Source organism: Cotesia glomerata, linkage group LG10 (assembly GCF_020080835.1).
Source record: "Cotesia glomerata isolate CgM1 linkage group LG10, MPM_Cglom_v2.3, whole genome shotgun sequence".
Taxonomy (NCBI): domain Eukaryota; kingdom Metazoa; phylum Arthropoda; class Insecta; order Hymenoptera; family Braconidae; genus Cotesia; species Cotesia glomerata.
In genome coordinates, this window is record NC_058167.1 from 3076806 (window position 1) to 3103887 (window position 27082).

The 27082-nt window shown below is 32.7% G+C and overlaps 1 long non-coding RNA gene across 1 annotated transcript; it reads left to right on the forward strand.

The window, feature by feature from the left end:
* Window positions 1–267: 267 nt before the first annotated feature.
* On the forward strand, window positions 268–918 carry LOC123272814. The gene is made up of 2 exons (XR_006511174.1): window positions 268–518; window positions 659–918. It is a non-coding gene; the product is annotated as an uncharacterized LOC123272814 (long non-coding RNA).
* The last annotated feature ends 26164 nt before the right edge of the window (window positions 919–27082 follow it).

The following is a 27082-nucleotide window of genomic DNA, read 5'->3' on the forward strand; positions in this document are numbered from 1 at the left end:
AGCGGGCCTTCAGCGATGATCGAAGTCGAATGCCGAATGCGCCGACACTTTCATCCTTGGTTGGTAACTCTTGGTGGATTTTCAGCACGACCGCTGTCGCAGTTTCTTGTCCACCAAAACGTGACACAAAAAGTTCTTTTAACTGTGGCCACTGTATACCCGGAATTGCTGCTTGAGATAGCCACTGAGCCGCTGAGCCTTCCAAGGCTTTACTAAGCGCAGATATCAACCCACTCCCTTGAAGAGGGTTTTCTGACAGGCTGTAACGGAGTGATCGTTACCCGTTAAAAGCCCTTTTATCCGCACCCATTATGTTATCGACGGATCACAGAGCGCTGTGATCTGAAGCCCTCGTAGTCATAGTTTGACACTTGTGAGTGAGTCCCCAAGGTGGAGGTGTCGGCAGTGAGAGTGGGGAGAGCAGAGGAAGAAAGAAACGCACCGACAAAATTCGGAAGAGTCATTGTGACCGAACAGTCAAACCGAACAGTCGCGCAAAAATTAATAGCAAAGCACAGGTAATTATTTATTTGTCGCCTTTCGTACAAGTGGAACGAAGCGATCAAATCTATTAATTTATTGCTTGCCAGGCCTTCAGTCGGCTTGCGTAAATTGATCTTAAATTTTAACAATTTCTAATGCTTGATTGCGGTTTCAGATTCATAAAATATTCGGAGAAACGAGTGACGGTGACCGAGGTCTCGCTGCCAAGCAGAATTTTCCACCGAGGAGGGATTTGTACCAGTGACGACGACAAGGAGTTGTAGCTCTTCGAGGGAGTTCATTAACGTCGTAAAAGAAAAACTCCAGGTACAAATAAAATGTCTCAATAATCTCTCGGTGGTGCGGCATCAGCCAGGCATTGAAGTCGGCTGAAGGTCACCGCCATTTCGCGTTCGGTCACAATCATTAGATTAAGTATTATATCGTAGGATTTACTTAATTATTATATGGAAATTTATTTATTAGAATTTACTCGGAATATTATTTGGGATATTATTTAAAATATTGTTTAGAAAATGTTTGAGAATTTACTGGAAATAAGAGGCAGAGTTTATTTGGGAATTTATTTGAGAGGAAAAAAAGTCCAGAATAAAAATTAGACTAAAGTTAAAAGCAAGTCAAAAATAATTACGAAATAATTAATTAACAAAACCAGGAATTATTTCGGATTTGTTAGTTAACTACGTAGGCAGAGCTTGAATTGGTTTTACCAGGAATAATTTCGGTTGGTCATTTCATGACTTCGGTGCCATGTAGAACAAAATGTCGTTGATAATCGAGTTGGTCGGATTTATTTAATTAATTGCTTAAAATAAAATCAGTAAAATGTTTTAGAGGAGTTTTAGTAAAATCATTTGAAGTAAAATTTATTAAATTCGGAAAAATAATTTATAATAAAATTTAATTGCTTAAAATAAAATCATTTGCAATAAATTTAGAATCAGTCAAAATTGCAAGAAAATTGTTCAGGTAAATTTATTAATTAAAAGTAGAAAATAAAACTTGTAAAAATTCGTCAGAGAAAAAAATTACACCAAAAACTTGCGACAGAGACGCAAGACCGAGCGAGAGCGTCAGCCATCTTGTCCCGCGTGAAGCGCTGGGTAGAGGACACTCAAAGTCGAGACTAAAATCGTACTGTGTTCCTAGGCAGAATATAATCCTCAAATAAAATAAAATAAATGCTAAGTTTTTCATGCAACACAATAGAACGTAAAATAAAACAACGTAGAGAAAATAAAACTCGATTATTGAAGGACAAGCCAAACAGTTTAGTAAAAATAAATTACATGAAATTAATTGATAAAATTTTAGTCATTGAAAGCTAAGATCTTAAATAAATAAAATGAATTAAATAAAATAATCTGGACAAAATAAATAATTCCATAAGTTCGGATTAAAATAAAATAAACTAATAGATTCTGGTAAAATGAATTAAAATAACTTGGAAAATTAATTAATAAATTCTAGTAAAATAAATTAGACAAAGCCGAGTAATTTAACACAACAGCTTATAAATTAAATTAAGTAAATTCAGTAGAATTAAGTTTGGTAAAATCTCGGAAGTAACCAACACGTTGTTGGCAGATTATTAAGACCTCTGTCAATAGATTTTAACCTATTAATACTAGATACGAAGACCTCTTGGTATTAAATATTTAATTGTTGTATTATTAAGACCACGACATTAAATTAGTTAGTGATTTTAATTTAGGAATTAAGATTAGGAATTGTAGAAATAAATTAGGAACTCGGGTTTTGTATTTTGTTGAAGGGATAAATGGATCCAGGCATCGAGTCGGATTTCGTTTGATTTTGGAAAATAAATTTGTAGAATCCGGAAATATTTAGTGTGTTTGGAAATTTAATTAATAGTGTGGGTGGGTTAGTGTTAAGTATTGTAGTGTTGCCTAGGGATTCATGGTATCCTCCTCTGCTTCCTGGGCACACTTAGAGTCCTTTGCATAGACGCCCGGGTCGGGGGTGCAATAGGCATAAGTATTTTAAATAAATATTGTGGGTGTGTGTGGATAAATAATATTGCAGTGTAGCCTAGGGATTCATGGTATCCTCCTCTGCTTCCTGGGCGCACTTAGAAGCCGTTGTATAGACGCCGGATTTGGGGTACAACGGTAGTAAGCTAGAAACCGCGGTATAGACGCTCCATATGAGGGTACTGTTCGGGAATAGATACTATGATAGTAACCGCGATAGGACGCTCCATAAGAGGATATCGTCGGGATTAAGTTAATTTGATATTTTGTAAGGGGTTTTGATTTTGTATTAAGGGTTGGATAAATAAAATGAATTGTAAAAATGAATTTCTGCCTATAATTTCTGTATCCTTCCTGACAATCTCTCCGACCCTGAGTTTTCACTCCTTGTTCTGGGCCAGTTTCTGGATACTGTGGGAAAAATCCAGTGGCGCCTTAAATAAATTAAGAGGCGACCAAGAGAGCGGTGGATCCCCGTTTCAAGGCACAATTCCGTAGCTGAACACCATGCAACAGGATCCGATCCCGCACTCTCTGGATTAAACCGCGGTAAAATAACGTTGTTCCTTGTCGAAGACGGGTTTGGTAAAAAATTCTTCATAAACTCGAAAAATGTACTCCACTGATCAGGTGCTGGACCAGATGGAGACGATCCCACTTCTGATGTCGGAGAGGCAGGATCTTTTGTTAGAGGTTCAGCATTTTGTGATTTACCCATTTTTATTATTACAATTAATTAATATTCCCAATTACAATAAGATCAACTATCAAGAATGAGTAGGTAAACTCGTACAAGATTAATTTAACTTAGAATGCTAACAAAATTATAAATATCTTGCGATAGACCGAGACTTAGGAAATAACGAATTCGCGATCACCAGGACGTCCGTTCAATCTCAATTCCAAATCAAGACTGTCTTTTCCCCAACTATTCTCAAATAGTCTGCCTGCTGCATATTTCTCTTTTCCATATTAATTTTATGATACCTCTATCGTCCTGGGATCCCGACTACGTTGACCACCATGTGCCTACCTAGGCCTAAGCCTACCGCAATAAAACAATTTCGTTAAAACTTATTTTACAAAATATTAAAGTAATAGTACATTTCTTAAAATTACTAAAAATAGAAATATCCTAAAGAATATTCTCATCACTTTGACAGAAAATACTTCGCTGTACTTTATTCTCCGACATATATATATATATATATTCACATACAAAATAATTTAAAAAATAATTTTTTGGGACTTGGATATTTCTTGGTTAGTTTCTAAACAGAATCTATACCGATTTTTTTGATTGCAGCTACCAAAAGATATTTAATTTAATAAAAATTTATAACAAAAAATACCTAGTAAGTACTCCTTATTCTTAATATTTTGTATTTAAGTAAGTATTATTTGTATCTCAAATAAAGTTCCTTTTTTTTATTCATTAAGAAGTGAGAATTTAACTTCTCGTTAAAACCCTGGCGGATTCGTGGTCACGGTAAAATTATCGTGAAACGACGGTGAATGTACCATAAATTCACAGTGTCGACAAATGATCGTCGAATGACCGTCACTTGACTATCGAACGGCCGTCATTTGACAGTGAACGACGAGTATCATTGTGAAAGTTTTTCACTGTTACTTTATGATTTTTAATCTGTATAGTTATCATACTTCACTATTCGAAAAACCAAATTTTTACTTGACTTCTCCGATTTTTTACCTGAGTAAAAATCGTAGATCATCGATCGATCGTCTGTCATTTGACAGTCATTCGAAAACATATAAATTGTCAAAAAACCGTAACTCGGTGGTAGATGCACAGTAGTCTGTGAGTGAAACGAGCGTATAATGTCGGTAAGTCAGGAATTTTTTACTAGTCAACAATGAAAAAGTGTTGATTATATCTATTTTTTTTTATTTCATTAAAAATACTCAAAGTGTATAAAAAGATAGATAAATGAGAAATTTTCAGTAACTAATCGGGATGACAAATTAAAAAAAAATATTAAATTATTGTAATTTTGTTTATTTCAAAGTAAAATTATAAAAAATTAATCAGATTACCGGCAATCAACAGAGATCCATCATTTCAATACTTTTCAGAAGAGTTTATGGCTTACAAGTGTTGAATTTTTTTTATAGTCTTAAATTAGAAACTATAATACCTTTTGATTATGAAAAATATAATAATCAATATTGTTTTTTTTTTTTTTTTTTTTTTTTTTTAGAGACGAAAACTTTACTTTCAAAATTACGGAAAAATTGTTTGTTATCAAGAAAAATTATTATGAGATATTTTTTTTCAACAATTCAATTTTTAGCAATTTCTTTTCCAGATCTTTTTTTATACAGTTAATAATTTCACCGTAGTTTCAAAATTAAGATTTTCGTTATCATCAAAAATTTGAATCATTTATTACGATTATTATTTTGAAGTCATGGAAAAAATATAACTATATTTAAGCTATTTTTATCTGTGCAATGAAAAAAAAAAAAATGACTTGGTTTTGACACCTTATGATGTGACTGAATCAAATGTTTCATGCAGATGAATCGGGTTCGAGTCTCGGTCTAGACTTTCCGCAATATTTTTTTTTATTTTATTGTCCGTGATAGTAGCGTAAAATCACCGTATTTGGACAGTATATTGAGCGTACAGTGTCGGTCATAACGTCGTAGATTCACTTGCGTATGCACCGTAAATATTCAATAAATTTATAGTAGATATCGTTCACAACGGTATCCGATGTTGACTGACAGATCGCTCGGTAATAACGAACTTTATACGGTGAAACGACCGTGAAACAACCGTCATTCGACCGTACTTTCACCGTGTCGCCGAAACCGCCAGGGAAAGAAAAGAAATTTCCGAAAATTGGTAATCGGTAGCCTGCACCAAAAAAATCAGGAGCCTCTACTGAAAAAATCGGTAGCCTATACCGAAGAAAAATCGGTATCTGCTACCGATTATTTTTTTCCGTGTATATTTCGACTCAGCTCGTCAAGCGGATTCAGAAAATGCATATGGTTCAAAAGTTTATGTATGTATGTATTTATATATATATATATATATATATATATTAGGGTGTTTCAAAAAAAGACGAATTTTTTTTTTTCTTTTGGTGTCTAAAAATTGATAGTATACCTAAAAACAAAAATTTTGGCGCCCATGTGAGCTCTTAATATCAATAGTAAGATTTTCCTGTATCCATTTCTTTATTTTCCATTTAAATAACACGGGAAAAATTTTTTTTAATTTTTTAATTTTTATTACTTTGGAACGGTTCATCGTAACAACAATCTGAAAAATGATATTAGTAGGAAATTTTACGCTCTACAAAAAACGTTTGAAGACCAAAGTTCCTCAGATTAACGGCTTCAAAGATATCCGCGGTCAAAGATAACACTAATAAAAAATTTCAAATATTTTCCAATAAAATTACAAAAAAAATATCACATGCTATATTTTTATTATTTTTTATGTTAAATTACTTTAATTCCGTTAACCTGAGACTGTAAACTTTTTTTTTTTTTACTAATTAATTCAATACTTAACTCACGAAATGCACTAATATATAAATATAAACGTTAAAAATGTCACATAAATGATTTTTTGGTCTTTCTTATAACAAATTTATTTTATATTTTATAAAATTTATAAATTTTTGTAAGAGGAAAATGTAAAGTTCCTTATTACACAAACTCACCAAACACTCATCATTGCATATTATTCAAAATAATATGAAAATTCTGTAAATACGTTAAATCAATTAAATCTACTATAAAACTTGATCAAATGTTTTTATTTGAAAAATATCAACAGAGCTTTATTTAGCTCTGTCGGTACAGAGTATTATACTCATTTAATTTGAGTGTTGTAGCTAATAAGCTCTGTGTTGGTAAGCCTGGTTGTTCGGTACTAACTTCATTTAGTTGCTTTGCTCTCAACGCTCTCAACAGAAATGGTGCGTGTGTATTAGTAGAAAAGGCTCTTAGTAGAAAACTGTTGTACTTGCCATGCCGACACCATATTTTTGAAATTGTTCTTCGAAGTGCATTTGAAGTATACTGGCCTGCTTCGTCTGGCCCAAACGTTCCAATTTATCAGAGATTTAAAAAGAAGTGGGATGAAATTGACCAATCAAACTTTACGGCTGGTATTTGTGACAAAAAAGTTTTGGAAGTAATAACACCAATCAAAGATGAGATTTTGAAATTCGTTAATAATCAAATAGAAGTAAAATTTTTTTAATCCAGCGCTGAAGAATTATTAACTGATGTTAAAGTGGAAAAGAAAAAATGTATAAAGTTCAGTATAATTGAGGAGCTGATTTTCAAAAGGGTATCTTTTCATATTTTTAAAATACCAGTTTTCTGAACTTTTAAATACTAATTACTTTGAGAATTATGAACATTTATAAATGAAAATCGAATTGCAGCTTTATAACCGATTGCACTTTATAGCTAAATTAAAAAAAGTTCAATACAAATATTTATAATTGAAGATAACTAGTTTTTGTCTCGATTAATCAAAAATCAAAAGATACCCTTTTGAAAATAAGCTCCTCAATTATCAATTTTACTCTGATTAATTAACTTGCCGTCGTGATTAAAAATATTGAAAATCAGTTTCACATGACTGTTATACTTTTAATCATCTTTAACGATTAAAATTGCGTTTGTAAAATATTTTACAACTTTTACCTCACATCAGTTAATAATAATTAGTCTTTCTCAACTTTGAAATTGCGATATAATCAATTTCATTTTGACTTATAACTTTTTTTGTAGATGGATCATTGTCGAGACGATTACCGTGAACTTCTGGAATTATCATTAATATTTTTGGGTACTACTACCACAAATATTACATTTAAGCATCCTGGAGCGGTCCATCATGCAAGGTGGATGGCTAAAGCAATATATAGTTTAAAAATTTTTTTATTCAGAAATGAATTTCATCTTACTAAATCGGAAATAGATGGATTACGAGAACTTTGTTTATTTATCATAATATTCTATTTAAAAGCTTGGTTCACTGCGCCGTGTGCTATAACAGCACCTAATAATGATTTAACTTTGATTAAAGAATTAATTTCATATGAAAGATTTAATAATAGTCTTTCACAGACATTCTCACAAAAATTAGCCGATCACTTGTGGTATTTAAACAACGAGCTGTCTGTTTTATCTCTCTTTGATAAAAATGTTTCAGTTGGAACAAAAAAAAGAATAGTTCATGCTCTTAAAAACTGTAAGGCCAATGAAACTACAACAAATCGCTTTATAATAGATAAGAAAAATTTAGAGTCATTATTAAATAAAGATCTTAGTCAATTTATGTCTATGAGATCGATTAATATATTTGAATCGTTTGATTTGTCGTATGAGTTCATTGATGAGGATGTTACTTTGTGGCCTCAGAATCCGAATTTCTTAGAAAACTTGGAGTATTTCGGGAAACTTCAAGTTGTGAATGATGTAGCAGAACGCGGCGTGGCATTGATAGAGCAGTATAATCGATGCTTAACGAAAGATGAAGAACAGCTTCAATATTTGTTGCAAGTAGTGACAGAACATAGAAAACAATATCCTAATTGCAATAAAAGTAATTTTATAAAACTGTAATATTTTCAAGTTGAAAAATTGTTGTAACAAGTTGTAAATATAGTTTTTTGTTATAAAGAATTAATTGTTCAATTAAATTTCTTAATATTTAGTAAAAAAAAAAAATAAATTTGTTATAAAAGAGACCAAAAAATCATTTATAAGATATTTTTAACGTTTATATTTATATATTAGTGCATTTCGTGAGTTAAGTATTGAATTAATTAGTAAAAAAAAAAGTTTACAGTCTCAGGTTAACGGAATTGAAGTAATTTAACATAAAAAATAATAAAAATATAGCATGTGATATTTTTTTTGTAATTTTATTGGAAAATATTATAAATTTTTTATTAGTGTTATCTTTGACCGCGGATATCTTTGAAGCTGTTAATCTGAGGAACTTTGGTCTTCAAACGTTTTTTGTAGAGCGTAAAATTTCCTACAAATATCATTTTTCAGATTGTTGTTACGATGAACCGTTCCAAAGTAATAAAAATTAAAAAATTAAAAAAAATTTTTCCCGTGTTATTTAAATGGAAAATAAAGAAATGGATACAGGCAAATCTTACTATTGATATTAAGAGCTCACATGGGCGCCAAAATTTTTGTTTTTAGGTATACTATCAATTTTTAGACACCAAAAGAAAAAAAAAAAATTCGTCTTTTTTTGAAACACCCTAATATATATATTAGCTGATCCGGCAAACGTTGTTTTGCCATGTGAATAATTTCTAGAGAATTTCTAGTGTAGAAAAAAATTACTAACTTATTGGAAGTGTATAAGGATGTGGAATATGAGTGAAAAAGGCCTGGAGCGCTGTGAACGATGAGGGAATGTTGTTTAAAAATAACAAAACACCAAACATTAATTGTTTTAATTTATTAAAAATAATAATTATTTATATAATTAATTAATTACATAATATTAATCTCTTAATGCTGCAGCGTTAACAATATTTTTTGTTAGCCCGTCTTTAGCTAATACAAACAAACTTGATGGTTTTCCCAATCGAGAGCATGCAACGTATAATTGTCTGTGTGAAAAACATGGTGTGCTCAAATCTAAGCTACAAACAGACATTGTTTGGCCTTGGGATTTATTAATAGTCATTGCGAATGCCAATCTAATCGGAAATTGAATACGCTTAAATTGAATTGGCACATCTGTGGGTATAATAGGTATTCGTGGTATCAATATATTTTCACCTCGAAACTTGCCATTTAAAATGGTGCCTTCGATAACGTTTTTCATTAATTTTTTAATAACTAATCGCGTACCGTTGCATAGCCGTGGCGGGTTCAAATTACGAAGCAAAATAATTGGAGATCCAACCTTCAACTGTAAGTTATGTGGTGGCATGCCTGGCAAATCTAGTGAGTTCAAAAACTCTGTTGGAAAATTTACAGCTTCAGTGTCATCGCAAACTGTATCAATAGATTTATATGATACTAGTCCGGGAGCCAGGTGCAAATTTGGTTAATTATTTCCTCTCGAGAGATAATTCGTCAGACGCATCAGAGTATAGTATTATAAAGCCTCGTGAACGTCAGCTGGCGCTCGGTTGGGGGGGTGAGCGGTTGTAGCCTCCCACGCACGTAGGAAAAAAAAATACATTCATTCATTTCCTCTCAGCTAAAAATTTGTCAAATTGTAGCTAATCCAATATCTCAACGAAAAAAAATAATCAGCTGGTTACAACATAGTGTATTATACGTTAGCTGGTGTCTCGAACATGAAAAAAAAAAATTTATTTTCTGTGATTTCCTCTCAAACAAAAATTTACCTGATGATTGCTTATATGTAACTGTGGATAAATATATAGGTCAGCTGGCTGTATCTTGGTGGAAAAACCGTCAGCTGATACTTTGAAAGTTATTACATAGGAGTTAGGCAGAAGCATCTATTGCCAATTTATATGCATCAGCTGACTAGGTTTTCCTCAACTTATTGCTAGCTGATTTTTTTTTATTTATCGCATCAATATATTAACAATCAGCTCACAAATTTTCATCTGGGAGGAAATGACGTATCTTTAATTATTATCGTTATTTTTAAAGATTCAAGCAACACACGCTAACATAACATAGACAGTAATAAGGTACGCTTGGAGGAGGTTAGTTGTGCGCATGATCGGGGTACTACGGCCCTTTTGTGTAAAGCATTGTGAAAGATTTTTGGGAGAAGTAAGAAAGAAGGGGACTAACGTGCGTTTAGTATAGACGAGCATACGTAATCATTCGAAAAGAATATTCAAGAAGCATTATTATAGTTATAGTAACTGTTAAAAATCAATAAAAATGTCTAATGTAACGCCTTTTCGCGTTTTTTGCAAAAAAAAAACATTGTCTTCTCAGTTAAAATCATTTAGTGAAGATAATCTCATTAAGTGTAATGCTATATTGAGTGTTCGAAAAAATAATAAACTCAGTGGACACGAGACTGTGCTTCCTACAAAGCTAAACAATTTTCAACTTTACCACAGTGAGTGTTATCGACGATTTACGGCTTTGCCACTAAAGTATCGGAAAATAACATCAGAAAACGCATCTTCTGCGAAATTACAGTATGTATATAAATTAATTTTTATTTCCTTTTATTTCTTGGGTTATGATTTTTATCAGCACCATATAATGCTGTACATTATTTGGTAGTATATTACGTACCTCGTGTACAACATTATTATACTTTCAATATCGAAAATATTATTATTATTATTATTATTATGACTAAAAATAAAATAAAATTATTTTTTAGGCAGCAAGAAAATGTAAATCCACATGCGGGGACAAGTGAAATCACCAATACCGACAATGCTTCACCTGACGAGAATGTTGACCTAAGCGAGGTTAACCTAGATCCATGAGTTCCTGAAAACGCAGACTTTGCTGGCCCACCCGAAATGGTTCCTGAAAATGTCCCTGAAGATGTCCCTGAAAATGTAAGTACAGATGACTCTGAAGATATTATTGAAGATAAAAGTCCTTGCACATGCTTTTTTTGCGGAAAAGCCCGGAAAAAAATTAAAGGCCGTCAAGAAAAATTATCTGTATTTACAAAGAATGGGCTCGATTCCATTAAAAATTTGGCAATTGAGAGCAATGACACTGACATGATCGAGAAGTTTCATAATTTATCATCAGATGAAGAATTTTTTTTCCATAAACACTGTAAAAATAATTATATTTCTTCGCGAGAATCCGTACTTCAACAAGAAAAAGAAAAATCCGAATGGCATTCTACAAGAAACATCCGTGCAGAAGCTTACGATGTCGTTGAAAAGTTTGTCACTGAAAATATTACCGAACAAAAACAGTTTCACTGTAAAAAATTGCGCCAAGTCCACGTTCATAAAACTCATCTCAATAACATTTGCACTTTACAAAAAAAATTAGGCTCGTTTTAATAATTTTCATTCTCTACAAAAAGATGTGAAATACAAAAAAATACCAAGAAACCGTCATAATCTTGAAAAAATTGAAAAAAAATTTGTTGAAAATTAAAAATAAAAAAAAAAATTACCCCAAATTTTTTCAGGATAAATAAACATCCATTTAATGCTGACAAGGAAACTCTCTCCGGTGTCCCCCTCCGATTTTGATGAAACTGAGATATGTTATTCTCCGTCGAAATCTAAGAGACACGTATTTTTTTTTATCTGCGGAAAAACATTTCTAGGGGTGAAACTACCCCTCAAGAGTTAGCCTCCAAAGGGGTGTTTTTTAAGTTTCGCATACTTGCAGTTTAAATAATCGAATGGGACCAATTGCATAATTTTCAGGGTGGAAAATCATGAAAAATGCTTTTGGTTTTATAATAAAACAATGGATAGAACAAAAGTTATGAGGGTTGAAAATCACAAAACTTTTATAAAAAAAAAACTATTCGATGGATTTCAATGAAACCAACGGCAATCGGAAGAGGAAAAAAAAGTAGAGAATACGTCTTTCAGGTTTTTCCGAAAAATTAAGTTTAGGGGGTGAACATCCCTTAAGCATATCTACAGTGACCACCCAGAAAATATCGTTTTTTATATTAATTTTGATATGAATTCATCAATAATAATTTTTTCGTACATTTCTAGCATTTAGAAAATAATAATAATATTATATCTTAATATTTTACTTACTTGTTTACTTCGCATCCCAAACTTTATTTTGTGTATCGGGACATCAAATATTACAAATGTCATTTAATGTGAATCTGCTTTGGAAAAAAAAAAAAAAAAAGAAAAAATGCTTATAATGATTTATTATAATCATAATAATCATTCATCGTTATCTCATACAAAAAAAGAGATAATTATATTTTTAGTATATATGAGTCAGTAATGTGAAAAACAACATAGTATAAATAAATGTATCATTTCGAGATTAGTTTAGTTACTGCGATGTACTTCATCTTTTATAATTCAATATTATAATCGTGTTTTTTTTTTTTTTTAATAAGTGAATAATTTAAAATTGTACGAAAATCTTTATTTTAGTACATAGAGCAAAATGAAAGTCAATCCTATAAATGTTATAAGACTACTCTTAACAACATTTCAAGTCATGAACATTCCAGAATCGCCAGTAAATGACGAAGAAATACAAATCAAAGAAAGTTTTGAAAATATTTTACTCAATGCTATGAACGAATACTCCGGAGTCGAAATGGTCGAAGAAAGTTCTTTGCATTTCCAAGAACCGTATAAAGATTGGACGATGGAAGTCGTGGAAGATAAAGAGTGGGCAAATGCACTAGTTGATCAAGAAACACCTATCAACAAATGCACTGAGGATGTTGAAGATTTATCTTATGAATATAAATTGAAAGCCGTCGAGTACTGGCGTAGTGGCAAAAAAAGAAATTTAAGTTTAGACAGTGTTAGACAAAAATTTAGAAAGGTACAATCTGTGCGACAGTTACGAAGATGGGCTCATACTTTAAATCAGGGAGGGACTTATAAGGAAAAATTAGCAAGAATTTGTGAATATACATTACAAAATTTCAAAGCAGCTATAGATGCAGGTTTAATCGTACATGATTGTGACATAAAGATAGGCCTTACAAGCTCAAAAAGAAATTGGTGCGGAAGATTTCCGTTTTAAAGCATCAACAAAGTGGATCGCGTCATTCAAAAGAGCACATCGCATCGTATCAAGAAAAATAAATAAGTTTATCACGTCCAAAACCATTGAAGATAGTAAATCATTAAAACAGCAAGCTGAGGAATTCGTCAATAATGTAAAACAAAAAATTAAAATTTATGAATTAACAAACGTATATAATTCAGATCAAAGTGGTTTTCAGTTGGAAATGCATTCCGGTCGAACTTTAGCTGTTGAAGGAGAGAAGCAAGTAGAATGTCTTGTACAATCTGTTACTTCTATTACTCATAGTTACACAGTTCAACCAACTGTATCCGCTGATGGAAAGCTTTTATCCCCACTTTTTTTGGTTCTAAAAGAACCAAGTGGTAAATTTAGACCAATAGTTGAAACAACACTTTTTAGACCTCATAATGTATACATAGAAGCATCAAAATCAGGAAAACTTACATCAGGTACGAATTATTCTTTATTTCTTTTTCTGGTTTGCGCATAAGTTATTGTTGATACAAATAGTTCATATTTTTTAATTTTCAGATCATTTCAAAATTTGGTTGTAGAGGGTGTTTTTTCCAAATGTGGGCCCAAAATCTTTATTACTAATTGACTCATGGACTGGGCATTGTCCTCAAATTGTACAAAGCGTTAAACCAACAAATAAAGATACTGAAGTAATGATCTTACCAAAAGGTACAACTGGGAAAATTCAACCGCTTGATGTTTTTGGATTCCGAGTATGGAAAAATTTTGTTCGATATTTTTCGGATCGTACAGTTTTGATGAATTTGGACATAAACTTGCATTTACAAAATAACATTATAAAATTACAATCACTTACACATATCCAATTGTCATCTCCTCGGTACATAAATTTATTCAAGTACTCATGGTACAAAAGTGGCTACACAGAAGTAAAACCAGATGAGTTCGAAAATCCTGTGGATTTTGCATTTCACGGATCATGCAATTCTCATTGTGAGGTTCCTGGTTGTCAAAATATAGCAATTATCCGCTGTTCATGGTGCAAAAAGTCGTTGTGTTTTCAACATTTTTTTCATAAACATCACGATTGCAAAACATATATTGAATAGATCTGCATATGACAAAATGATGAATTTAAGTATTAAATTTCATAAACATCAGAAATATTAAATATTTTTGTAAAAAATCATTTGTAAATTATTTTTAAATTTAATTTGATTATAGTAAAGCATATATTGTAAGCATTTTTCTTTTTTCTTTTTTTCCAAAACAGATTCACATTACATGACATTTATAATATTTGATGTCCCGATACACAAAATAAAGTTTGGGATGAGAAGTAAACAAGTAAGTAAAATATTAAGATATAATATTATTATTATTTTCTAAATGCTAGAAATGTACGAACAAATTATTATTGATGAATTCATATCGAAATTAATATAAATAACGATATTTTTTTGGTGGTCAATTTAGATATGCTTAAAGTATTTTTACACCCTAAACTTAATTTTTCCGAAAAACCCAGAAAGACATATTCTATACTTTTTTTTTCTCTTCCGATTGCCGTTGGTTTCATTGAAATCCATCGAATAGTTTTTTTTTTATAAAAGTTTTGTGATTTTCAACCCTCATAACTTTTGTTCTATCCATTGTTTTATTATAAAACCAAAAGCATTTTTCATGATTTTCCACCCTGAAAATTATGCAATTGGTCCCATTCGATTATTTAAACTGCAAGTATGCAAAACTTGAAAAACACCCCTTTGGAGGCTAAACTTTGAGGGGTAGTTTCACCCCCTAGAAATGTTTTTCCGCAGATAAAAAAAAATACGTGTCTCTTAGATTTCGACGGAGAATAACATATCTCAGTTTCATCAAAATCGGAGGGGACACCGGAGAGAGTTTCCTTGTGAGTCTGACCGTTGCTGTCAAATGTTTATGTAAACTGTCAATTTCGAATTGTCAGTCATGCTGACAATACGTGCCATATTAAAGATCGCCTGGATCGCTTCAACCGGTAACCTCAACAACGTCTATGTACTTCACACGATGCATGAAGCTAATCAGCGAGACCCACGGTCAATAGAAGCCAATGACATTTTAAGATAAAAAAAATAAATTTTTTAAAGCGTGCTTTTCTTATTAGAGCTGCTAAGAAATTTGAAGTTCACGCGCTATTCCAAAGGACTTGTATAAACTTTTTTTTTTAATAATTAATTAATTCTTCATATTTTTGACAGCGTATATTAAACATTTTTTGTAATTTAACAAAACATACAAATTTTTAATTTTATAACAAAATAATACGCTCGATGTATTAAATTGTATTATTTAAATTTATAAAATCAAAAGTTATATTTATTATGTGAGAGATTAAAAATAATCGCAATAATATAAAATCTGTAACTAAATGAAACGTATGGAGATGAAATTATCAAATTAGCAGGCTCAGCAGTTAATTAAAAACTTTCCAGTGAACCAAACGCCCCTGTCTTCTTAAATTTACCAAATTAAGCCAGTAGCTGAAAAGATGATAGTGCTCGGGATGGTTTACCACCCTTTTTCCATCGGCAGGCAATTCATCGTACGTCTGAAATTATTACAATCACAAAATAATGTGAATCATATTTCCATTAATTACATATGATTACTACTATTATTATTATTATAATAATAACTAGCAACCTTGCAGTCACTATTTGACGTAGCTTGTGAACTATAAAAAATTAAAATTTTGTTTTATTAAATAACGACTTATTTTGTTAAATTGCACTGTACTTTTTTTAAAAATGTCAATAGTTCACAAAATACAAGATCATTTTTTAATTATGTTAAATTATATTTTACTATCTTAAATATTGATGGTTACAAAGATAAAAGCTTATTCCGATGCTACACTCATGAAGAGCTTTCATTTTAGTACCCACATGCATTTTTTATATATTTTTTATATATACCTATATAATATATAGATATAAAATATATTAAAAAATGATGTGATCAAATTCATCAGATCAAAAAATGATGTGATCAAATTCATCAATTTTTTTTTGTAAATGTTCCTTTTTGTAGGTACTTTAAAAAAAAAAAATATATCAAAAAATGATTAAATATAAATTTTATCCAAAAACATGAGCAAAAATTTTTTCCAACTTTTCAAGGCAAAAAAGCTATCGAAATCTTTATTTTTTCTTTTCACGACATTTTTATCATAAATGCGCCGTAAAAACAAGCAGAATAAAAAAAAATGTTAATTTTTCACCTAGTTATGGCCCAAAATGGGATTGACCCCAGTTGTAAATAATAACCATTTTTTTAATTTAACAATATCTAATTGCTTATTAAAATTTTTAATTTTATTTGTAAAATATTGAACATTAATTTTCTTTATTGAACTTTGTGCAGCAATAACATCTCATTAATAAATATTATAATTTAATAGTTATTTATAACCTTACCCGATGTTTATAAGCTGTCACAACATTACACTACTAACCATCATAAATATAAATTGAACATATATATCTGATTATATTGTCGCTTTATGAAAACAATCTTAAGTTTTTACAGGAAATAAACGTTGTGTTGCATAGAGCTCCATCTATCCAAATTCACTTTTTTTTATCAAGGTAAAAGAAATCCATGCCATAGGGATTGTAAGTTATCAGAATTGTAGGCAATCGGATTTCAGTGTAATCGGAATTATATCCAATAAAATTTCTAGGCAATCGGATTCTAAGCAATCGGGATTCTAGGTAATCGGTAATCTACCCCATAGGAATTCTACGTCATTGATAATTTGGGTAATCGGATTCTGGGTTATTGAAATCTAGGTAATCGGAATCTAAGTCACCGGTAATCTAACTCATTGGTTTGTAGGTAATCGACCTCTTCCCGTATGATACAGCCGTATTGTATCTATCTATAATTAATCCCGTTCTACATAGTACGTTCACGTGCTATAGTTAATTGCGTGATATAGTAAAACCTGCTCTTTTCTCATCAAAAAATATCCAGGATCTAAAAAACGGCGTTGCTATAGTTTCTGCTAGTGAATTTATCGAATTTTAATTAAAAAAATAATGACTAGTGGACTATAAATTAATTAAATTAGCAATTCACACCATATAGAATACATATTTATTATCAATTGCATCAGTCAGTTAAGGTGGTTTAATAATTTTCAAACCTCACAAAACCGTTCTGCTTACGGTAAACACATTCGGTAGTCTGGCGCTCCGTTTACAACGGGATTTTTGAACGGACCTTGGCGCCAGATTCTACCGAATCTGTGGATTAATCAAGAACAGTCTTTTTTTTTAACATTTTTAAATGATATGTTCATTCAATATTTAAAAAACCACAAGGAAGACGTGTCCAATTTCAGTTATAAACCCTATCACTTGAAGGAAAGATTACTGAAACAATTTCCAAAAAAAATTTCTATAATCTCTTTTAAGGGTCAAAGTCTAATAATACCTTTCAAAGGTGTCATGATTAAAAATGGAGCAGATAAACTGAGTATTTTAGATAAAGCTGCATGTATTTTACACGAAGAAATACGTAAAATTCAACCACAAAAATTACCTAATCAGATAAAAACTAAAGATTTAATAGATGGCGAATGCGAAGTACCTGAAACATTGATGAATTTTTATACGAAATTAATTTCTGGTGATAATTATCGACGAAGACAAAATGAGAAAACCAAAAGGCTAGCTAAATCATTTTCCGAAGATTTGATTTATGCCGTTTTTAATGGCCGGAATAAGTTATCTAAACACATTTGCTTAGGCATGACTTTAAAGAGCTTAACTAACAGTAAAAAAATTATCGACATTGTTAATCGGTACGGTCATTGCTGCAGCTACAGCACATTGGAGGGTCTTGAAACTGAGGCAACATTTACTTCTTGTGAACTTTCTGAAACTTGTCCAGAAGGTATTAAACGAACATCTGGCTTATATACTGGAATCGCTTTTGACAACTATGATCGTTTCGTCGAAACGAGAACCGGGAAGGACACGCTTCACGATACCGTAGGTATAATTTTTCAGGTAGAAAAAAATATCATTTGTCCAGAAGTAAGTGGAAACGAAAATGTAGAGCCAAATTTTCAAATAGACAGCTTGACCATCAATGAAGAAGTAGCTAATGAAAATGTACCGTCAAATTTGGAAAGTTCTGTCATCATAGAAGAAGCAGTTGAGAACGATAATTTGCAGGAAAATACCAATGCGAAAAATATTAGCACAGTGCGATCTCGTAAACACAGGCGTAGTTTTGATATTGTCACTCATGAACCAACAAAATTTACCAAAAAACCAAGACTTATTGAGTGTTAAACCTGGTTTTCTGGAAGTCAGTTACCAACATCGATTGATGAAATCACTATTCAGCCCGAAAAAGGTAACATTTTTTTATCATTTTGATTATATAATGCTAAAATACGAATTCTAATATTTTTTTTAATTTTTGTACAGATGATGACGACGAAAACATAACAGCAGACAGCTCTGACAGCGACTCTGATAATGAATCGGAAAGAGAGGAAAGTGACTCAAGCCAGAGCGAAAACGAATAAATCATATTGTTATTCTCATTATCATTTTTTATCAAGTTTACATAATAAATATTATTTATCGAGTAACTAGTTCATTTATACTAAGCTAATTGATTATTTAATTATTTAAATATATAAAATTATTTGATTACATACTTATTCGTTTCAAAAATATTGATACTGAATGTTTATTTCAACTTGTAACGCCCCACGTTGGGCGCCAGTGTAACGGGTGCTTTACTTCCCGCACTTTTAGCCCCTGATTAAATTTAACTAACAACAATATAATAACAAATGACTCTAAGATTATTCAGGGCGCCACCAGGATTTTTCAATGCGGTTTCTGGAACCGGAAACCAGAGCTGAGCTTAATAATCTACAGGGAGAGAGAGTGGAGGAAGGTTGTTCTGAAAATGAATAAATTTTTATTTAACAAATTAACCGGTTTTTATTCAACAACAAAATTAACAACTGTGCACTTGCACTTACTCCCACTCACTTACAACTAACTCACTTACAACTAAACTTAACACTACAACTTATGACTACTCTCCTCAGGTCAACTTCAACTCCACGACCCCACCGCCTTGTCACCCCGCAAAGGAACTAATCGTATGCAAAGGCTCGTTAACTCGGCTCACGAAAGTAGTCGACCCAGTGACTAAACGTAGACCGATGTCCTCCCGTGAGCTTACAAAAAATTGCTTAATCCCACAGTACCCTCTTATGGAGCGACTATACTGTAGTTTCTACCTTACTACCGCTGTACCCCACTTGGCGTCTATACAACGGCTTCTAGGATTTCCCACCCCGGAGTCAGATGGACTCAAGCGTGCTCAACGTGCCTCTTGAGCGGTACTATTTCACACACACATTACCCACGCGTCTCCACACACATATCCCGCTCACACACACAACTGACTCTACTTTACTTTTATTTCCAGATTTACAAAAATTAGACTCCAAAATTTACAACGTTAATTTTCACTAAAATTGTTCAGTCATTAGCTTACAATAAAACTCATGAATTATCCTCACGATTAATAAATTTACTTCTCAAAATTTCTGGCTTAAAACCGACGCTTCTTTTATTCCAAATTTAACACGAGCTTAACTCTGCGCATTAACTTAAATTCTTTCGAAGAACATTCTTTATAAAATCAACTAAATTTTTACTCGGACGTAATCCACACAATAAATAGTTTTATAACAATTTCTACTGGAACAATGATATTAAATTATTGACAATTTTCCAGTACATGACTTCAATATATAAGACAATCCAAGTAGAAATTGGCAATTAAATTAGATAATTAATTAGTAATTTCTCAATACACAAATTACTTGCCGAAAGTTTATCTACGGGTACATCAGTCTTATCTGCTCCGAAATTTAGTAAATTAATTCTCAATAATTAATAACACGTGGAATAATTATTTTCTAGTAATTTGAGAATGACGATTGGATAATTAATAATTCGCCTCGGTGTAAAATAATTACAGAAAATTATCCACGACGTTCAATTACTAAATGCGTTGCAGTTTTCTCAATGAATCAATTTCCGGTAATTAAAATTGTTTCCAATAAATAATTAAATAATTTTCAATAAATGATAAAATATAAATCAGTATATATAATTAATTGAATGGTAATTCAACTGCTATATTTTATAAAAATAGTCCAGCTAATAATTTTGTAAATTTACTGCGTCACAAAATTCTCAAGGAATTTGCGCGCTCAAAATGGACGCCGTTGTTCGTTACTGCGTAATTAGCTTGACCTCGGGTACCAACGTTTAACCAAGTCGTGAGTTGCTGATTGAACTATTTCTCGATGTTCAGAAATTAATTAAATAATAAAACTGAATTTTAATGTAGCCCATCTAGGATGTTAATAATTATTAACCAGCTGAATTAACAATTTAGATACTCACGACCTAAACCCAGGAGGTCTAGAACATTCCTCGGGTGTAAAATTCTCAGGAGGAATTGTTCACAAGCTAACAAATTAAATTGATTAAAATAATTAATTATTATTAACAAATATTATTAAACAAATTGAATTACCACTTATTAAATCAAAATTGAGAAGTAGATCAACAAAAGGACAAAATTCCAATACCTTAATAATCTTAATACTGGAGAAAACTCTAGTCTGGAATTTGGCTTCCTTCCTAGCTGCTTTGGTTGGCGATGTCACTGGTTTCAGCACTTCACTACTTCTGATTTTCCATTGCCGCTTCACTTTCGAAGAAACCCAAGATTTCCCCCTCTTAATTCTAGTCGGGTCCCGAAGACCGAGACGCGCCAGTGCTGCGTCGACTAACTACTTCGCACACGAGTGATCGGTTTTACCGATCAAGGGCAATTTACCCTGTTACAAACTCAACTCTTATATTGAAGCGCAATGTCGAATAATTAAAGATACATCATTTCCTATCAGATGAAAATTTGTGAGCTGATTGTTAATATACTGATGCGATAAATAAAAAAAAATAAGCTAGCAATAAGTTGAGGAAAACCTAGTCAGCTGATGCATATAAATTGGCAGTAGATGCTTCTGTCTAACTCCTATGTAATAACTTTCAAAGTATCAGCTGACGGTTTTTCCACCAAGATACAGCCAGCTGACCTATATATTTATTCACAGTTACATATAAGCTATCATCAGGTAAATTTTTGTTTGAGAGGAAATCACGGAAAATAAATTTTTTTTTTCATGTTCGAGACACCAGCTGACGTATAATACACCATGTTGTAACCAGCTGATTATTTTTTTTCGTTGAGATATTGGGTAAGCTACAATTTGACAAATTTTTAGCTGAGAGGAAATGAATGAATGTATTTTTTTTTCCTACGTGCGTGGGAGGCTACAACCGCTCATCCCCACAACCGAGCGCCAGCTGACGTTCACGAGGCTTCATAATACTATACTTTGATGCATTTTACTAATTACCGCTTGAGAGGAACTTGGTCATGAAAATCTGTTGCTGGCTCCTGGACTATACCAAGTCCCCTGGCAATAACTGTTGTATCTTCAGATTTAAAATGTCAACGTCCACATTTTTTGCAGCTAACATTGCTCTTTTTGCAAGCCACTCGAGATTTATGTAATTCGTGTGTACATCGGGAAATATTTGTTCAATGAGAGCATCTTGCGAATCAATGATTGTGCAGAAATCATTCGCTAATTTTATGTATCCTTCATAATTTCATGAAGCATTTGAATGCGCATATTTACTTTCAGCTGTACTATTTCAACATTACGCCACAATATCGATGATTTTAAGCAGGCGTTGATTTCATCAGCGTATGTTGAACGTGGAATGACGGGAAGTGTTTGTCTGAAGTTCCCTGAAAGGACTAACAGAGTGCCACCAAATAGTTTGTCGTTGTTTTTAATATCTTTCGATGTCCTGTTCAACGCCTCAAGCGAATGTTTGTGTGCCATGGTACATTCATCCCAGATGATAATTTTACACTGTTTCAGCACTGTGGCTATGGACGATTCTTTTTTTATGTTGCACACTGCGTCAGGGTTATTTTGAATATTTAGTGGTAGCTTAAATACTGAATGAGCTGTTCTGCCTCCATCCAATAAAGTTGCCGCAATGCCCGATGATGCAACGGCCAATGCGATGCCATTATTGGATCGTATTTTGGCGAGAATTAGCGAAATAAGGAATGTCTTGCCAGTTCTACCTGGTGCATCTAAAAAGAAGAACCCACCTTGTCCTGCTGAAACTGCGAGCATAATGCGGTCGTAAATGGTTCTTTGTTCCTCATTCATTAGTGGGACATTGCGTGTAACAATCGCCACCGTTTCTACAGTGTTGTACTGCATTTCACGATTCATTTCAGTGTTCATCAAATCAGTTGCACCTCGATTTGGCGAATTCATACCGAAATGACTGAGTGATAAGTTGGCAATGATAATGCAAAGATCCTCAATAGCAATCAATGCTTCATTGTATATATCGTCGCTGAATGTTATCGCTAGATCGTTACACCGTGTACGATGTTGATGCAATACATCATCAGTCATTGAATCTTTGTGATTATCCTACAATATCTCTGCTCGTGCTGGAAAACATGTAGTCAACACTATAGCGAATAGGAGACGAATTTGTATTGCTGTACAGTTCAATGCTGCTTCAGCAAGCAAACATTCCCACTGATTGTCATCTTCTAGCAAGCCGAGTGCAAGGCATGCATCTTTATACGTTGTATACTGTTGCCCATTCACTTTACGTATATCTTGAAATGACAATGGGCCAGTAACATTAACCAACAATAGTAGAAGATAAAAGCACTCAGTCTGTCTTGGATTCACTGTAAATACTCGCCCCAAGGCGTTTGATTTGAATAAATTGGGGCATGCATCAACTGGTGAGGCTTGCTTGCGGGGTATCCATTGTTTTGTTTGAGCCCATGTGAAATAGCGTGGTACTTGTGAATATAAAGTACGTGCAAAGGCACCAAAATCATCCGCACGATTACAAAATTCAAAAAATTCAGTGAGTGTAGTTTTTGGTGGATTTATAGCACGATCAATCGCTGTCTCGTTCGTGAAATATACATGCTGATCATTTTCAAGATGAATGGCTAACTGAACAACTGCTGGATCCCGTTCATGAATTGGAAAACCAAAGATACGCCAAAGAGCTTCATTGGAACTGATGTACCGACCTATTTGGTAGAGCGTTATTTCATCGTTTTTATTTACTGGAGGAGCATTCACATTGGTATTTTCCACTCTAAACACCGCCATGTCACTGCCTTTATGGACATACTTGCAAATGTATTTGATGCTCTTCACAGAACTGCAGAACCCAACATTAATATGAGCATTGTATGTTTTGCTCAGCAGGGGCGAATATGGCACGACCCAACGATTGTCAATATACATTGTCCATCTGACATGCAAGGCGATGAACGATTAAAAGTACCGCATGGGCCATGAATCATGTTTGCTGTAACAATATCAAACAGCAATTGATCAGTAGACGGATCGGGAATTTCTGCAGAAATTATATTATCTATTTCGTCAGGAGAGATTTTGTCGTTTAACCAAACCAAAATGTGGGCATGAGGTAATCCTCGCTTTTGCCACTCAACCGAATACAGCCAGCAACGTGTGGGACCGAATACATGTGATTTAGTAATAAAATTTATTAATGACTTCAGCTTTTGTCTAAACAAACGTGCTGTAATGTCATGACGATGTATTGCATTTTGGCCAGGCAACAGCAAAGATGTAATCTCTGGCCATTTTGGATTACATGTGAACGTGATAAATAAACACGGTCGCCCATATTCGCGCACGAAAGTCAGAGCATCCTGTATATACTCTTGCATATGACGTGGACTGCCTACGTACGATGATGGTAGAATGACAGAGTTACCAATTTCGGTGGCGTCGGTGTTATTCACAATAGCGTCTCGCAAGTGAATGTACTCTTTCACACGTAGCTTGGAAGAGTTATTCTATCTTCGCGTACATGTCGACCATGAATTGTTGACAAAGCTCTCGAAATCGTAGAATGACGTTATCCAGCCCGCGTCTAATCATCAATTTATAAGCATAATAATACTTCGAGCTAACGTTCTTGTTTGTTTCGGCTCATGTAATAATATATTCACAAATATTAATTTAAGTTAATTGCGTTTAATAATTTAATTGTTTTGTTAAAAGTGTAATAATCAAATTCATAATAAATGAAGTACCTGATAAGGGATCTCATTGTTTAATATTTATGCTATATCTGTCTTGTCCCTTCCAGAAGATTAGCGGATATTGGAGAGCGTCATATGAACGGTGTGTATCAGCAATGAACTGAAGATTATTATTTCTCCTACGAATCACAATTTCTCATGCACCTGTACGATCGCCAACCATGATTCCAGCAACGTCGTCAGCAACAGGTGCATTGAATCAACGAATGTGTTCTACAGCTGGTGTTTTATCAGGATTAATATCAATAGCGTGATTATCACTTTCTAATTTGTGCATGTGGGATTTGAATATTTTCAACAATTCATTATGCTCATTCAATAGAGCATCCAGCTCGCTGACGATGCGTCTAGCAAAGAATGAATCAAGGTTATTGTAGCCACAACGTGCATCCACCCGATTGACTCGTGCGCTTCCGGAGTCCTCGCCGCCCATAAAGTAGATATGTAAAAATTTATGTGGTTCGTTTGGCATTAGCAGCAATGAGCCTATTTTATGATAAACTTGGCCTCTGATTTTAAATGTAGAATTGTATTGTTGACCATTTGCATTAGTATTTTGAACTATTTCTGTTGCTCCGAACGATGTCATTTAAAAGCATGAGTTGAATGTTCGAATGGACTTCAGGAACACGTTAGAATCTGGATCTGTGCCGATAAGCAAACCGTTAAATGGTTCTGGTGGTGTTTCAATTACAGGTAGTTGTACCTTCCCTGACGTGCAACACATTCCGGCTGGTTCATTTTTAAATTTCAAAGCATGACAACACGGGCATTCTTTGTCCATAGCACCAATTACTACTTTTGAATGAGCGTAATATTCAATATCGGGCTTATACTGGAATGCTAGACGCAGAAATGATGTAGCTACAAATGCTTGATGTGCCTGTTGGCGTTGTTGGTCATTCGCTCTGCGTCTATTGACAGTAAAACGGTGTGATTGTCGTTGTTATAATATCATGACTTCATTGCGTTCAGCTCGTGTATCGTCTGATTGTTCTTGACGCAATTGCGCCATTCTCACACGCGCTCCAGTATTTTCTTCCTGAACTTGTTCTTCAGTTCTTTGGGCTCTTCTATTTCGAATGCTTCTAGATTTATTTGTATCACGGCTCAAATTGGCCCCTTTGCGTTTTGTTGGCATTGTTCACTGTACAATACAAAACAAACATCAATAGAACTGATTGAATTATTTAATTATTATATTTAATTATTAAATTAATCATTTATTTTATCTTTGATTACATTAAATATACATGTAAAAATAAGATAATTTCACGAAAGCGAAAAATTTTATGTTTCTTAATTATATCGAAAATACATATTGTTAGAAATAGTGAAAAAAAAAATTCTGTCGAAGTGAGAGCTCTTATAAGTAAACACAAAAAAAAATTTCCCAATTGTAATAAAAATCTAACTTTCACCGAATTCGTTTTTCACCATTCCCAACAATATTTTCGTTATAAATAAGAAAGAATAATTTTTGATTTTATAATAAACGTAAAAAATAATTTATACTTACAACTCAATAGCCGTTGTTTGCGGGAACTCGTGACACGTGTTGAGTATTTTAGAGGTTATGTAAGTCACTTATTTAACTGATCGTGCGATTTACACTCAAAATTAATAATTTTATTAGTTATTAATAATTAATTATATTCAATAATATAAGTTATTAATAAATAAATAATAAAGTTACTCGAGAATATATTTGATATGAGAGTTACACTGAGATAGTAAAAATGTTTAACTACTATGCTTGAAGCATAAACACTAATAATAGCCGAAAACTGTAGAAGTAACATCCCTACTCCGTGCTGTTTACAGGGTGAGAAGTGACGGCGGTAGACACATGGAGGGGATAACTTACCAAGTGATAATAATTGTTGTTATCGAGTGGGATAGAAAATGATAAAATTATGAAAATGACTTTTAAAAAGCAAGGGTTGGTGATAAAAAAGTGCAAATTTAGAGTTGTATGTATTTTTTGATGCCACATAATAAAAAAATAAAAAAAAAAAAAATTTTATCAAAAAAATAAAAAAAAAATTTTTGGGGTGAACACCCCTTATCACTTAGAGGTTAGAAAAATAGATAGTAGCCGATTCTCAGGCTTACTGAATATGCATAAAAAATTTCATGAGAATCGGTCTGACTAGCTGACCCGGCAAATGTTGTTTTGCCATATAAATAATTTCCTAGTAATTTCTAGTGTAGACAAAAAATAGCTTACTTATTGTAAGTATGTATGTATGTTAGAATGTGTATATTGTATGTGTGTAAGAATGTGGTATATACGTGAAATAAGCATGGAGCGCTGTAAACGATGAGGGAATATAAAAATAACAAAAGGCAAACATTATTTTTAAGTTATTATAATTTATTCCTTAAAATTATATATCATTAATTAAACAATGACGACAGTAACACTATTAAACAATATCAATCTCTTAATGCTATAGCGTGAACAATATTTTTTGTTAGTCCATCTTTAGCTAACACAAACAAACTGGATGGTTTACCAACTCGAGAGCATGCCACGTATAATTGTCCGTGTGAAAAACATGGTGTTCTCAAATCTAATCCACAAACAGACATCGTTTGACCTTGGG